The sequence below is a fragment of the Zosterops lateralis genome (genome assembly GCF_965231275.1).
Source record: "Zosterops lateralis genome assembly, chromosome: 12".
In the NCBI taxonomy this organism is placed as follows: Eukaryota; Metazoa; Chordata; class Aves; order Passeriformes; family Zosteropidae; genus Zosterops; species Zosterops lateralis.
This window is the reverse complement of record NC_139772.1, coordinates 3,325,327-3,338,748: the sequence shown is the minus strand read 5'-3', so window position 1 is coordinate 3,338,748 and position 13,422 is coordinate 3,325,327.

Below are 13,422 nucleotides of genomic sequence, written 5' to 3'. Positions count from 1 at the left end.
GGTTAAAGGAGCAACACAGGGAGATTCATAACTCATCCTCCATTCAATGAGCACCAGATGGGTTTTGACCAAAAACGTGGGCTGGGCCATGGGATGAGGTCCTCATTGACCAGCCCATGAAATTTGCATGTTTTCATTACCTATACAAGAGGATTATTGTTAAATTCAGAGATGTTTGCTTTATTTCAGGGCTGGGCTGATGCAGTTGTGGTTGAACAGTATTTCCCTGCACATCCCAACCTGGGATTGATGAGATAATGTCATTACTGCCCTGCCAGTCATTTCTGTCAAAGGCAAATTTCAGGGTTCCTGCATGCTCTGCAATTCCAAACTGCCCATTTGAATGTTCTTTGTGCTTTCTTTCCCCCATCCTCACTGCTGCAAAAATACCTCCTTTGCTGGAAATATTTGGGAAGATTTTCCTCAGCGGAGAGGGGAATTCAGGCTAATGGTTATTGTGAGGCTGCCTAGAGCATCCTATTTATGGCAACAGTTGTTGGAGATCCTATTTATTGGTGCTACAAAGCGCCCCACTCTGTGATTTGGAACCGGATTATATTTAAGATCTCTTCCGAAAAACCCGTTCTGTGAATTCTGTGGTAAAATTTAAGTCTTGGTTGGTCTAGAAGGCAAACCAGCTTAGCACTCAAAATTCAGAGCTGAACCTCACCCATCCTTTGGATTACCTTCCCGTTTTTTGACGTTGTCTCTGCTTTTGTCTCCTCCTGCTCGAGCCCTGGGCTTTGTTCTCTGTTTGTCCACCAGAAATTGGTGGTGTTACAAATTCTATGTGAGAGCAACGTGGCAAAACAAAGCTGTGCCTTCCTCCTGTACAACAGGTGTGAAAACCAGGTAAGGGAAGGCTTGGGGCAAAACACATGGGCAGGAGAAAAAATTAATTCCTTTTTTTTTTTTTCCCAGCTGGGGTGGGGTTCAGATTGTACTTTTGCTTTATTAAAAAAGTATGGATATTGATCTAATACCAATATCCTACTATGACAGACAAAGACTCTCTAACAGTTTAAAGTTAGAAAGTGTGTGTTTATTACAATGCCGGGATCGCTCCCAAACACACACGCGCAATTTATGGATGATCACAGGGGCTTTTTATGTACAGGAGTATTGAATACCCAAAACACAAATGCATATTCATAACTCTGGTACATCCCATTCCCTGCTTTGTATGGTAATTAGACAAAAAGCCACCAAGCATGCATAGTTTGTTCTTTAAAATTGGTTGGTGGTCTTTTTTATGGGGTGGGGTCCCAAAATGATGAAGTAAAATGTGTCTTCCTCTCTTTGACTTTTTAACCTTTAGTGTTACGTGACAGCTAAATCCTGTTTTTCCAGGACTGTTTTTTTTAATGATTGTATTGTATTGTATTCATGGGGTCTATTGATTATTCAGGATGCAAAAGCCTAGTTTGGCAGCTTCCATGATTTATCAGTTCCTTCCATGATTTATCTGTTCCTTCAGTCTGGCTTCTGTTAAACAAAAGGGAAGTTTAGCTACCTTACCTCAGCAATATTTATTTTAACTAAAGTCTTTAATTCTTCTAAATCAATGCTTCACTTTAGCTGAGAAGGCATGAAGAGTGCAAGGCTGAAGGGAAGCAGAGGAGAAAGGAAAAGGGAAGGGAAACCATCATGGAGCCAAGGAAGGATGGCAGATGTGATATTCCCACATTGCTGGGAATCCTTGGGGCATCAACAACCAACTGGGCTCTCTCTGCTCTCTGCTTCAGGCACAAACATCTCTCTGCTGGTTGTTTTGCCTTCTGCTGGCGGCTCCTCAGCCCGTGCTGAGCTCATCAGAGCCTATGTATAGCTCGGGCATACCTTGGGGTGGGTGTCCTTCCAAAAACCCGCAGTCATTTATAGGATGCGCCCAGGGTGATGTTTTCAAAGCCGTTTTCCACACGGTGGGGTTGGCTCTGGTTTGCACTAAGGACCTACTTTAAGGCACTTAAGGAGGCATTTATGCCACTTTAGGGTGTGGAGAGAGCGGCGTAAAGAAGGCTCAGTGTGAAGAGAAACCACCTTTCTATCTTGTTGACAGTGGTTAAAATTGGGTCAGGGAGTTAAGTCAACAGACAAAGATCTGCCTTATGCAGCTCCCTGTGCTCCTCACCCCGGGGAGGGCTGTCCACAGTGTCCCTGGGGCACTGCACATGGCAGGAGATTCGGTGTCAAAGGAATATTTATAGAGGGGAGAAAAGTCAGGAGGCGCAGGTGGAATGTCAGAGCTGAAAGCAGAAGGGAGCAAAATAAACCCGGAGCTTTGGGATGTCTTACAAGGGCTGGTTCTGTGAGGTTTGGGCTCCTGTGGGTGACTGTGAGCAAGGGGGGGACCTGCCAACACATACAACTGTCCTGAGGAGTGTTTGATTGATAGCTGAAGTTTTTATTTCAGTAGCTGCCTCAAGGCTTGTTGCTGCACATCTCTCTTCTGCACATGTGGGAGCTGAGAAAATACCACCGATGAACTAAGCCCAGGGGCCAGAGGACAAGTTTGTCTGTCACAAGTCTCAAAATCAGCCTAATTTCCCTCTCCAGCAGCTGAGCAGGCATTGAGAGTCTGAAAAAAGAGGGTAAAAACCAACAGAAGTTGACTGTAGGAGGCAGGGCTACTCATTCCATCTTACTCAATGTGCTTTTAATGAAAATATGGTTTATATCAATGCAGGGAACTTCAAAACTACATCAGCACCTGTGCTGGAAGAAACAGGCTGAAAAAATCAGATAACACTTGGAAGGGAAGAGTACAAGGAATAATAAAGGATTCAGACCAACCAGCAAGGAACAGCTCAGCCCAACTGAGATAAAGAGTCAAAAGCAATCACGTTATGGCCAAGGAGATAAAAGTCACGTCAGGGGTGAAAGGATCAGCAAGGCAGGTGAGAAATCTTTCAGCTTTGCTTCCTCTGTTCAGGTCTCTGGGGCAATGTGACAATGCCTGGGTTTGTGGGAAGTCCAGGAGGGAAGAAAGAGAGATCTGGGAGTTAAAACAACTGAGAAAGCAGGAGAGATCTCTGAGAGTGAAAAAGGTGAGGAAGAGGAGGTCTGAAGAGTTTAAAGGTAGAGTAAAAGGAGAGAGGGTTCTTCATGCCCAAAGGGGAAGGGATGGGCTTAAAATGTAGTAGGAAAAACCAAGACCATTGGAAAAGGTCTTGGTAAAGCAGATTAGGTGTGTGGTCTTTTCAAGCCACCATTCCAGGTTTTGAAGATTATTCAGGATGGCAGCTCCTAAAATGAAATCCTGCTTTGAGTGGAGGATTGGCTAGAAAATGTCTTGATGGTCCTCCCAGGTGATTTTTTTCTTCTATAATTTTTGAAGTTAAAGGAAATATTCCATCATGCGGGATGGGCTATCCTCTGTTTGGACCAGGATGATGCACAAGCAGAGAAAAATGTTTTCCTGTAGGTGACACGGATAGAGATGACCTGGCAGAATAAGCCTAGGTAAAGGTATGTGCAGTGCCATGGCAGTCATGATAAAAAACAGTCATTGTTCTTTTAAATCCTTGCTGTTCAGGATTTTTTGGGTGGTGTTTTGAGGATTTTATTTCAGGTCTTTTGGCAGAGAGATGAATTCTGTAGTACAATTGCAGATGACTCTGTGGCTGTTGTGTCTGAGATAAAACAGTGGGGACAACCCTGCAGAAATGCTGGTAAGGAGGGGGTGACTTAGGGCATCCCCTTGGGGGTGCCACTGAGCCAGACCTGGTAAGGAAGGGATGATTTAGGGCATCCCCTGGGACTGTTACTGAGCCAGACCTGGCAAGGAAGGGGTGATTTAGGGCATCCCCTGGGGCTGTCCCTGAGCCAGACTGAGCAGCACAGGCAGAGGAGGCATCTCCTCCCAGCACCAGGCGTGCAGCACCATCTGAGGACAGGCTTTGGGTGGGGAGAGGGAGACCATGGAAATTTTCTCATCTGCAGAGTCATGAAACCATCTCAGCTGTCTGAGGGCAGCTGGCCAGCTCAGCAGGCAGCGTGTGCCTTTCCAAAGACACCAGGGAAGTCAAACCCTTACAGCAAAACAGATGCAGGGAGCTGAGTAGCCCAGCACTGGACAACGCTCTCCTTGGGAACAGCTTCATTATCAGCAAACAATGATCTCTGACAATCCAAAGCACTGAAATGGAGGGATTTGTTTGGACGCAGACCATTTTTTAACGAGAGCCATAAAATTAAGGAAAACACCCAAAGCTTTTCACGAGCTCCAAAGTTTCGCGTCTAGACCAAGAAAAGGACTTTCAGGAGCCAGCTCTAGCTGATGCTGTGGACAGCTCTGGATGCAGTTCCAGAAATTGCTTGTGATCCTACTTTTAAGGGGAGTTACTGGAAAAGTGGCCAAGCCCCATCCCCTTGGCTTGGTGTGGGGACAACAGGGGGGCTTGGAGACACCCCCTGCCCTGGGTGTCCTGCACTGACGCAGGAGAGACTCGTGTGAGGTCTCTGCTCTCCTCTTATATAATCCATGACTTCAGATAAAATTAATGCCAAGTACCCAAAAAAGGGATTGTGTGCTCGTTCCCCTCGCAGCCTCTTCCCGTAATCTGGATGCGGCGTCCGACTGTGACAGTTTTGCCAGTAAAATTTAGGGTTTTTTTTCCTTTTGCCATGGGATCCAAGATTTAAAATTAGCTGTGTCCCAGCAGGGCCACCACTGCCAGCCTCAGTGCTCAGCGTTGGAGGCTCAAAAAGAGCCCAGCAGCCCAGTTTAAACAGTGACCAGGAAAGTTTGTTCAGGGAGGGCTCCCTGGCCGTTGACAACAGGAGCCTCCGTCAGCTCCCGCGTCGAGAAAACACTCAAACTTTATAAAAATACCTCCTAAGGTAAATATCAGTGAGTCACAGATACTAAATATTAATAATTCATACATTTGGGAGCAGAAATATCGGCAGGACCTGTAAGGCAGGCCTTTTCCATGTGCAATATTACAGAATTGGGCATGTGTTCTTCTAATTTTTTTTTTTTTTTTTCTTTTTTTTTTTTTTTTTTTTGTGTGCCAACCTTTCCCATTTGAGACACAGGCTTGGAACTGCTCCGAGGCCTTGGGCCAGTGAAGCTGGTTGGAGTCTCAGTCCCACGAGGGGAGAAATTTCCCTGGAAGGGACCCAAGCAGGGAGGGCATTGAGCAGCACTCCTCATCCAAAGGTCAATAGTGGGGCATTCCCAGGGAATTGGAGGGTCTGGCTCCATAATTGAAAATTACAGATAAATAAAGGTGGTTTTTTTTTATTGACTGACCTTTAGGGAAAAAAATAAATCAACCCCAAACTAACCACATTACGTAAAATTTATGCAACTGCACAATCCCCCAAAGCATTTTTACCTCATTAAGGGTCAGAATGGAGTGAAAGCCAATTCTCACTTCTGTAGCAGGCAATTATAAGTAAAAAGTGGTTTTGTTGATCAAAATATATTAAAAAAGAGTTTAAAAATATGCTGAGTTTTAAAAAGTGAAATTGCAGTTATTTCAGTAATTTTTCTTTTCATGTTTGAAAGTGTGGCTTCTTAAAAGCTTGATGGAGTTGAAAAGCATTAATGAAAACTTTTAATTCATTTTGTTGTTTGTGTTGTTTTTTTCATTTTCCCAGGGTGTTTCACTGGCCTTTGCTGGCTCATGTGGAGGCTGAGATGCTGTCTGGGTGAAGAGAGCAGAAATTTTTCTTGTTGAAATTGAGAAGGAGTGTCAGCTGACAAAACCAAAGAAGTTCCAGACAGAACTGAAAAAGAGAAAGGCTTTTCTTGAGGGGTGGAGCTAAAGGAGGAGTGAAGAGCAAGGAGCCATGGCAAGGACTCAGACTGGGGCCTAACCCTTTATTTTTGTGAAATCTGAAGGAAGTTTGCCTTGCACTTTGAATCAAAGCCAGTTCCCAAAATCCAGGAGGTGAGTGGAAGTCAGGATGGGAGGTGACCCTTATGCTTTGAACCCCTCAAACTTATTGTTGTGGTTTGAAAGCAAAACGAGTGAGAGGCTCCAAGTCAGAAATACAATTCAAGAAGAAGAAAGGTAAAAAGGTAAAATAAAATAAAATAAATGCAATAATACAAAAGAGCACTGACAGAGTCAGAACACAGCCTGAGCAGGGTGGTGGGAGCAGTCCAGGTGAGGGGCTCTTCCTGAAGCAGTGATCCCACAGAAAGGTCTGGGAGCTCTGCTCCTCTGGGAATCCAGTGGCTCAGGGCTGCTTGTCCTGTCCCAAATCCCAGATTCTCTCCAGGTGGGAATGCTTGGCTCCTCCCCCTGGGCATTGGGAGCATCTCCCAATGGGATGAGGAGTCGTGCAGTGGCTCCTTGATGGCCCATTAAACAGAGAGAGCTCCTGGAGGGAGTTCCCTGTGAGTCCTGGGCAAGGCATTGATGGGCCATGAGCAGAAGAGCCCAAAGGAGGGGCCTGGGAAAACACTGCCCCACCTGGTTCCAACAGCTCATGGGGATGGGGATGGAATAAATACTTTGTGTACATCCCACACTGCAACCCAGGACACTTATTTTCCTTTTCTTCCCCAACAGAAAAGTGTTTTATTCTGCCAGTTATCAAAGACCCAGTTCCATCATCAGTAACTCCACCATGCCGTGTCCTGGCTCTGCAGCCCATCCTGCCAATCCTGCTGCCTCTTAGGGGATCCCAAATCACTTCTTGCTTCCAGTTCCTCCTTTAAGCCAAACCCTGGATTTGGAAGGACCCTGTGAGAGCTTTTAGCTCTGGGCACTTGATTCATTAATTAACACATGCATTGGCTTGAAAGGTAAGAGCTTTTTGGTCCCAGATGAAGGTTCTTTTTCAGGAGTGGGAAATGGATGGTCCTGTTCACATTTGCTTTTTGAGTTGATCCCAAGGAAAGAGAGAAGGGACACTGTAGGGACAGTGTTTCCCACGGAGCTGTGGTGGCACTGAGATGCCAAACAAGGACACATGGAGCCAGTTTTCCTTTCCTTTCCACGTGAGGGTCTCAGGGGTTCAAAACATGAACACAAGTCCTGCAAATCTTCTCTAGGTGGATTCTCACATGGTGCTGAAATTGTCCAGAAATGCTGAGGACACGTTCCTCCCTTCCCCTGAAAGCACCTGGGATGCGTTTGAACAGGCTCTGCCTTCTTCCAGGAAAGCCATCTCTGTGGGGTACCAGAGGGTGTCATTCTTCCAGCTAAATGCAACGTGAAGGGGAATTTTTCTCACTAGGAAAAGACAGCCACAAGCAGCCTGGCTTTTTCCTGAGCTAACATTTGGGTTTTCTGGAAATTCTGGGCACCATCCCAGCTCGGTGGCTGAGCAGACAGCACAGCCCTTGTCTCTACCTCTTTGTATCAACAGCTTCCCAGTGGACTTTCCTCGGGGAAAATTAATGGAACAGCTCACTCAGCTGGTCAAACAGCACAGGCAGCCTGGAAAACTGCCAGGGATGACAGGGCTGGAGGAAAACCCATCTCCTGTTGTTACAGCAGCAATGGACACTGTTGGGTTTGTGCTTGGTCACTGGCTAGAGGTGCTCCCTTGCAGCTGCTCCATTTGTAGGCCCAGTTTAACCAGCCCCTGTGCTGAGGGCTGCAGTGAGATTTCGTGTCTTCATCAGCTGCATCCCATCCGTGGGAGCATCTCTGGGGTGGTGGATGGGCCAAGGAGTCATTCCCAGAGCTGGGGGGGGGTGCAGAGCAGAGGGAATTCCTGTTCCCACCCACACCTCTGACCCACCAGCCCTCTGGGCACTGTGGTTTTGGCAGATGTGAGTTTGTCATCAAAGCCCCGCTTTGAGCTGAGCTTTCCTGTACCTTCTCATTATCTTCTGTGATCTCTGCCTTTAATTAAAGACCCCTGGATTTGCACACCTACCTCTCTTTACATTTCCCCTGCCTTTCCTGGTGGCAGAGAGAGGCAGGCAAGGCACAGGGGACAGTGGTGGCAGCAGCTCTGGGCACAGACTGAGCTCAGGGAACCCCCTCATGCTGATGGTGGGGGAGGTGTTTCCTGGGAGAGGAAAGAGACAAGAAAATTATTGGAAGAGGAAGCAAAAATGAACCACAGACTCATTTTTCATGAGTGTACTGAGAATTGCTGTAGATTTCAACATCTGTTTTGACTGGACTGGAAGTGAGTATTGCACAGGGTGTAAGGATACAGATCCTTTTTGAAAAGAAAGGCTCACAAAACCCTGCCAGGATCTCATTTATGGATCTCATAAACCAGGGCCTGAGCTGGTCATTGCAGGTCTGCTCCCAGTTTGCACAAGATCCCCAATTCTGCACAAATCAGAGGCTCCAAACCAGCCATGCAGGAAAAGGTAGATTTTGTGGAGTGGTGGCATCTTTGAGAGGGTTTCTTTAGAGGTGAATGATTTCCTCCATGGAAGGAGCAGGGCAGGTGATGGCATCAGACCATGATTCTAGCTGTTGGGATGGCATCAGACAATAGTTCTGGCTGTTGAGATGGCATCAGACCGTGGTTCTGGCTGTTGGGATGGCATCAGACAATAGTTCTGGCTGTTGGGATGGCACCAGACCATGGTTCTGGCTGTCCATGGCCTTGCTGTCCCCTCTGGCATTGAGAAAAATGTGTGGCAATACCTGCTGTGGGAACCCACGGGGCTATGGGCAAAGGCTTGTAACCCCAGCTCACCAATTTTCTAATTAAAGACCACGATTTGTTAAAGGATATTGCACAGAAATTAAAAAACAGGCAAATGTGTCACGGGAAGCCCAAAGGCTGGAACCACAGCTGTGTAATTCCTTCTCTGGAAGCTGCTCTGTGGGTTTTTGGGTCGTGATGATGCACTTGGTCACTGCAGCTCATTGAACTGAAACTGCCCCTCTGTTTGTTCCCTCCCTGGATTTATCAAGCTCTGCTTCAGGCCCTTTGTTGAAATAGCTGCAGGATGCTGGTGGGCTGGTGTGGGGCAATGTCTGGGCAGTGTCACCCTTGGATGATGAAGTGTCTGGCACTGACTGTGCCCTCCAGGCACGGCAGCATCTCTATCCTGAGTGTAATCACCCTCATTAAACCTCATTAGTGCCAGTTGAGTCAATGGGTGATGGGATGGGGTCATACCTTCTGTGGGTGATGGGATGGGGTCATACCTTCTGTGGGTGATGGGATGGGGTCATACCTTCTGTGGGTGATGGGATGGAGTCATACCTTCTGTGGGTGATGGGATGGGGTCATATCTTCTGCTGCACCTTCATCCCTCTGTGCCACCCCAGCTTTTGGTGTCTGAGCCTGTTTTAGGGCAGGATTTGCTGGGCAGGAAAGGCAGTTCCCATTCCAAACCCAGAACTAAGAAATCATGGGGTGAGGCCTGTGATGCACAGCAAAAATGAGAAGGACCTTTCTAAATAAGCCTGGATTTTGGGGAACAGGATATGACAGTGATGGGGCTGATGGGATGATCTTTAGTCACTCTTCTGCCTCACAAATGAGACAGTGGTCCATACACTTGTCATTGTGACAGGTCTTGAAATACTAATTATAATACTAATACTTTAGGGACATGGGAATAGATTATTCAGTATTCGCTAGCTGGTAACAAGACAGGAGGGAATAAAATGAACTTTCATGAAGAGATACCATGTTTTCATAAAATATATTTATATTAGAAAAGCAAGAAAGGCTCAAGGGAACATAACAGAGCTACTGCAGCCCTTGACTGTGTCTAGAGCAGACATGAAAGCCTTCATGGTGTGCCAGGAGGTGAAATCAGCCACCAAGAAATGCCTGTCAGCAGGACAGTGCTGCTCCAGGCCAGTGAGTTATGGGCTCTGGACAGCAGGGCTGGGAAGAAGGAAGGTTGTGGAACATCTTTCCAATAACGTCAGGGATGTTGCTGCATTGTTTGCAGCCCCGTTTGGCTGATTCAGGATTTCCAGGGCTTGTGCCTCGTGGCAATAAAAGCAGGAGCTGCTCACATCCTCGTCCACCCAGAGGAACCAACCTTAACCAGGAGCTTTTAGAGCCAAAGGAAGGAGCTGGAGCCACAGGAAAACCAGCCACGTGTTGGAGTTGCTGGATTTTCCCTCATTGTGCTTTTTTGCTCATGTTGGATCCCTGTGCACAGCCTGACTCACGGCTTTGGGAAAGAGAGGAATCAGTGTTGCCTGCTCAGAAATCCAACTGCTTTCAATTCACCCAAACCACCATGCTGGACTCTGAAAAGTTCCTTTTGTGGATGGTTTCCAGCTGAGATTTCTCATCAGTAGTCATCAAAGGATGCAAACAGCAAGCAGTCCCACATTTCCCTCTGCTGCTCTTGCTCTGCTTTACCCCTGTCTTGTCCTCTTTGGCACAATGTCCACTTGCATCAATCTGAGGTTTATTTTTGGAATGAACATGAGATTGCCTGGAATCTCTCCAAAAAAACTCAGGCCACTCTTTTGATCATGGAGCAGATAAACTTAATTCTGTCCTTGCATTTATGAATTATTTGCCTTGAGAAAACAACTGAGATTTTGCTCATGGTCAGCAGAGCTTTCAGCATTTCTTTGGGATGGCCTGGAAGAGGGATGCCCAGGACATTTGAAGGGTTTTGGTGGCTGTTTTAGCAATATTGGTCTGAGGCGTGGCCGTTTTCTAATCAAATCTCTTTTTTTTGGTGGGAAAGCTGAACTTCTGACATTTGAATTTCGTGGCATTTTTAAGCTGGGAGTTGACTTTTCCTATGGAAAGTTTTAGTTCTCTCGTGGGAAAATGAGAGCATGGCCAATCTAAATACTAAATAAAGTCACTTATTGCTTGAAACAGTTTTTCTGTGCTCACTGGAGTGGTCAGTTATTCTGTGTGGCTGTTACAGAAAACCCCTCCACCCTGACCTGTAGTTGTGTCATTTCATGGTCTGGATTTGGACAGCAGGAACCAAGAACCTTGGATTGTGCTCTGTATTTCTGATTTTAGAAGAACGTCTTTAAAGACACAGTTTCTCTGCCTTGTGGTGCATCTTTTAATCCCTTTTAATGTCTCAGAAATCTGGGTATCTGGGAAATAAAATTTATAAACTTCAACTTTCTGGCCAAACGAATGAGAATCTTGAGGAAAGTTTCATCCCAGAAATTTATTTTTTCCCTAATGAAAACAAACTGGTATTCTGGGCTGGGTTTGCAGCAAGGGGAACACAGGCTGGGTTTTCCATGAAGCTGAAACTGTAAATGGCTTTTTCAGGGTGTGAATGGCTCACTCAGTTTTTCAGGCACCTCATGGGGGTGTAAATTGGCACAACCTCACTGCTGCTGCTGCTGGATCTGCTGCACATCTTGGCTGCAGCCTCCAGAGCCCCACACTGGGGATCCCAACAGAGTGAGATGGGGAAAGCCAAACACGCTCAACCCAGCCCAAAATTCAGGGGCAGCTGGTCTGGAGACAGCCCCAGTAGTGCCCAAGCTCCAGAGCAGCTCCTGGAGGGGCTCTGCAGGTCTCAGCTGTGAATTGTGACATTGCTGAGGGTGGTTTCCTCTTACAGCTGGAATGACTGCATGGATTTGGGCAGTGCTGCCCTCTTCCCAGGGAATCACACAGGGCTGGAAACTTAAATAAATTTCCCATGGCATTTCTTTTACGTGCCTGCTCGCTCCTCTGAGGTGTGTGGTGTGTGCAGAGGTCAGATTCATCACCCCTCCCTTTCTGCAGGGTTATTTCTAGACCCATCCTTGCTTTACAAAAAAACCTGATCAAGTGCCTGGATGGAGCACAGGGCAAACCCAGCTGTTGTACAGATGTGAAAGGACAAGAGAGCCTTTTGCTCCTGCTTCTTTTTAAAACAAAACCCAGCTCCCTCCACTTCTTCACCCTCTTAAGCACTTAAGTCACAGCCTGTCCCCCCTCAGGGGGAAGAACAAATATCCTCCCCATCCCTCACAGCTGGAAACTCATCTGCCAGAGATGTGTTTGAGCCTTTGCACATGAAATTATTTTTCACAGTCTCAGGGCTCTCTTGTGGGTAAAAGGATGTGAGCAAAGCAATTATGACGAGCATCACAGTTGTCAATAAAATGTTTAATAAGAACAATTTAACGGTGAACTTGACTTTGTTGCTGTTTTCTCCAGCTGAATGTCTGTGGAGAGGTTGTCAAAGAAGTTCAAGGATTTCCATTTGTCCATTGGGTGAACTCAACTCTTCTCTTGGCCTTCAGATTCCTTCACTTTTCCTGATGTGCCCAACTGGAATTGCAGGTAAATTGCACAAGAGGCTTTCTTCAGCTGTTCTGATGGAAAATAGGTACCTGTCTCAGATTTTCTATGCATTTCAAGCTAAAACACATTGTCCTTTACCCTTTTCTCCTGTCGCAAGGATTTTTGAAAATACTCTCTATTTTCTCCTCTGTTCTGCTCTCCACGTTGTGATATGCTGGAAGATATTAAACAACAAGACAGCAAAGAGGATATGTTTTGTATTATTTTGTTTGTAAGAACACTCTGGACTTGTAAATAGCTACACCCTTCATAAGTGTTTTCAATTTTCCCTTTGAAATAAGAAACAAGCTGCTTTCAACAAGTAGCTCTTCTTGGTCAAGGGCTTTTTCTCATTTTAGGGTACACACATAATTTGAAAATCAAAATGTTTCCAGAAAACGTGTTTGGGGCATATGATTTTTTTTGTTGTTGTTGTTGTTATTTTGTCTTGTTGTCGTTGTTGATTTTGGTTTGGGTTTTTTTTTATTTCGAGCCCTGTGAAATCCAAGTTGTGACTACAAAGACATGACTGTTCATGATGCCGAGTGCCTCGTGCTGAGCAGAATATCTTTCAATGAGGGAACCTACAAGGGATCCATAAAAAGACACAGCAACCCCATAAAGTCAATGGCAGGAGAGACTTGATTTATTTCTTATTAATTCTTCAAAACAAATTTCTTGTATAACAAGCCAATAGCTTGAGCTGTGTAGGGAAGAGTTGTACCTTCAGACACAATTCAGTCTGGATTATTCCTTGGAAACAAATGCCTGGGCCCTGGCATTTCAGTTCTCCTGCTTTGTTGCTCCCAACAGTGTGGAATGATCACAAAAATCTCTTTTTTTTCCAGGCCATGTGTTTTTTCTTGGAGAATTCCTGAGGCCATGCCAGATACTTGGTCCCTTTTCCCAAGCTGGGCACAGACGTGGGATTCACCTTGACTTCACCATGAGAGAGCTTGAAAAATTAAATCCCAAAGTGAGATGGCCCAGACACAGCTGACCTTGCATCCTCACAAAGGATTTTTGGTCTTGCTGAGGCTGGGATGGTTTTCTCTAAATGTCCTGTATTGTTCTGGACTTCCAGAGAGTGTTTTTCCAACCCAGTTTAAGGTCACCTTGAGAGTGGCTGGGCTTGGCTGAGCTGATTTCTGGGCTTTGCTGTTGATCTCGAGCTTTTGACTGATGGCACAAAACATTTTATAGATGAAGCCTGATTAAACCCTTCAATTAAGGCCATAGTAAATAAGATTCTAAGCT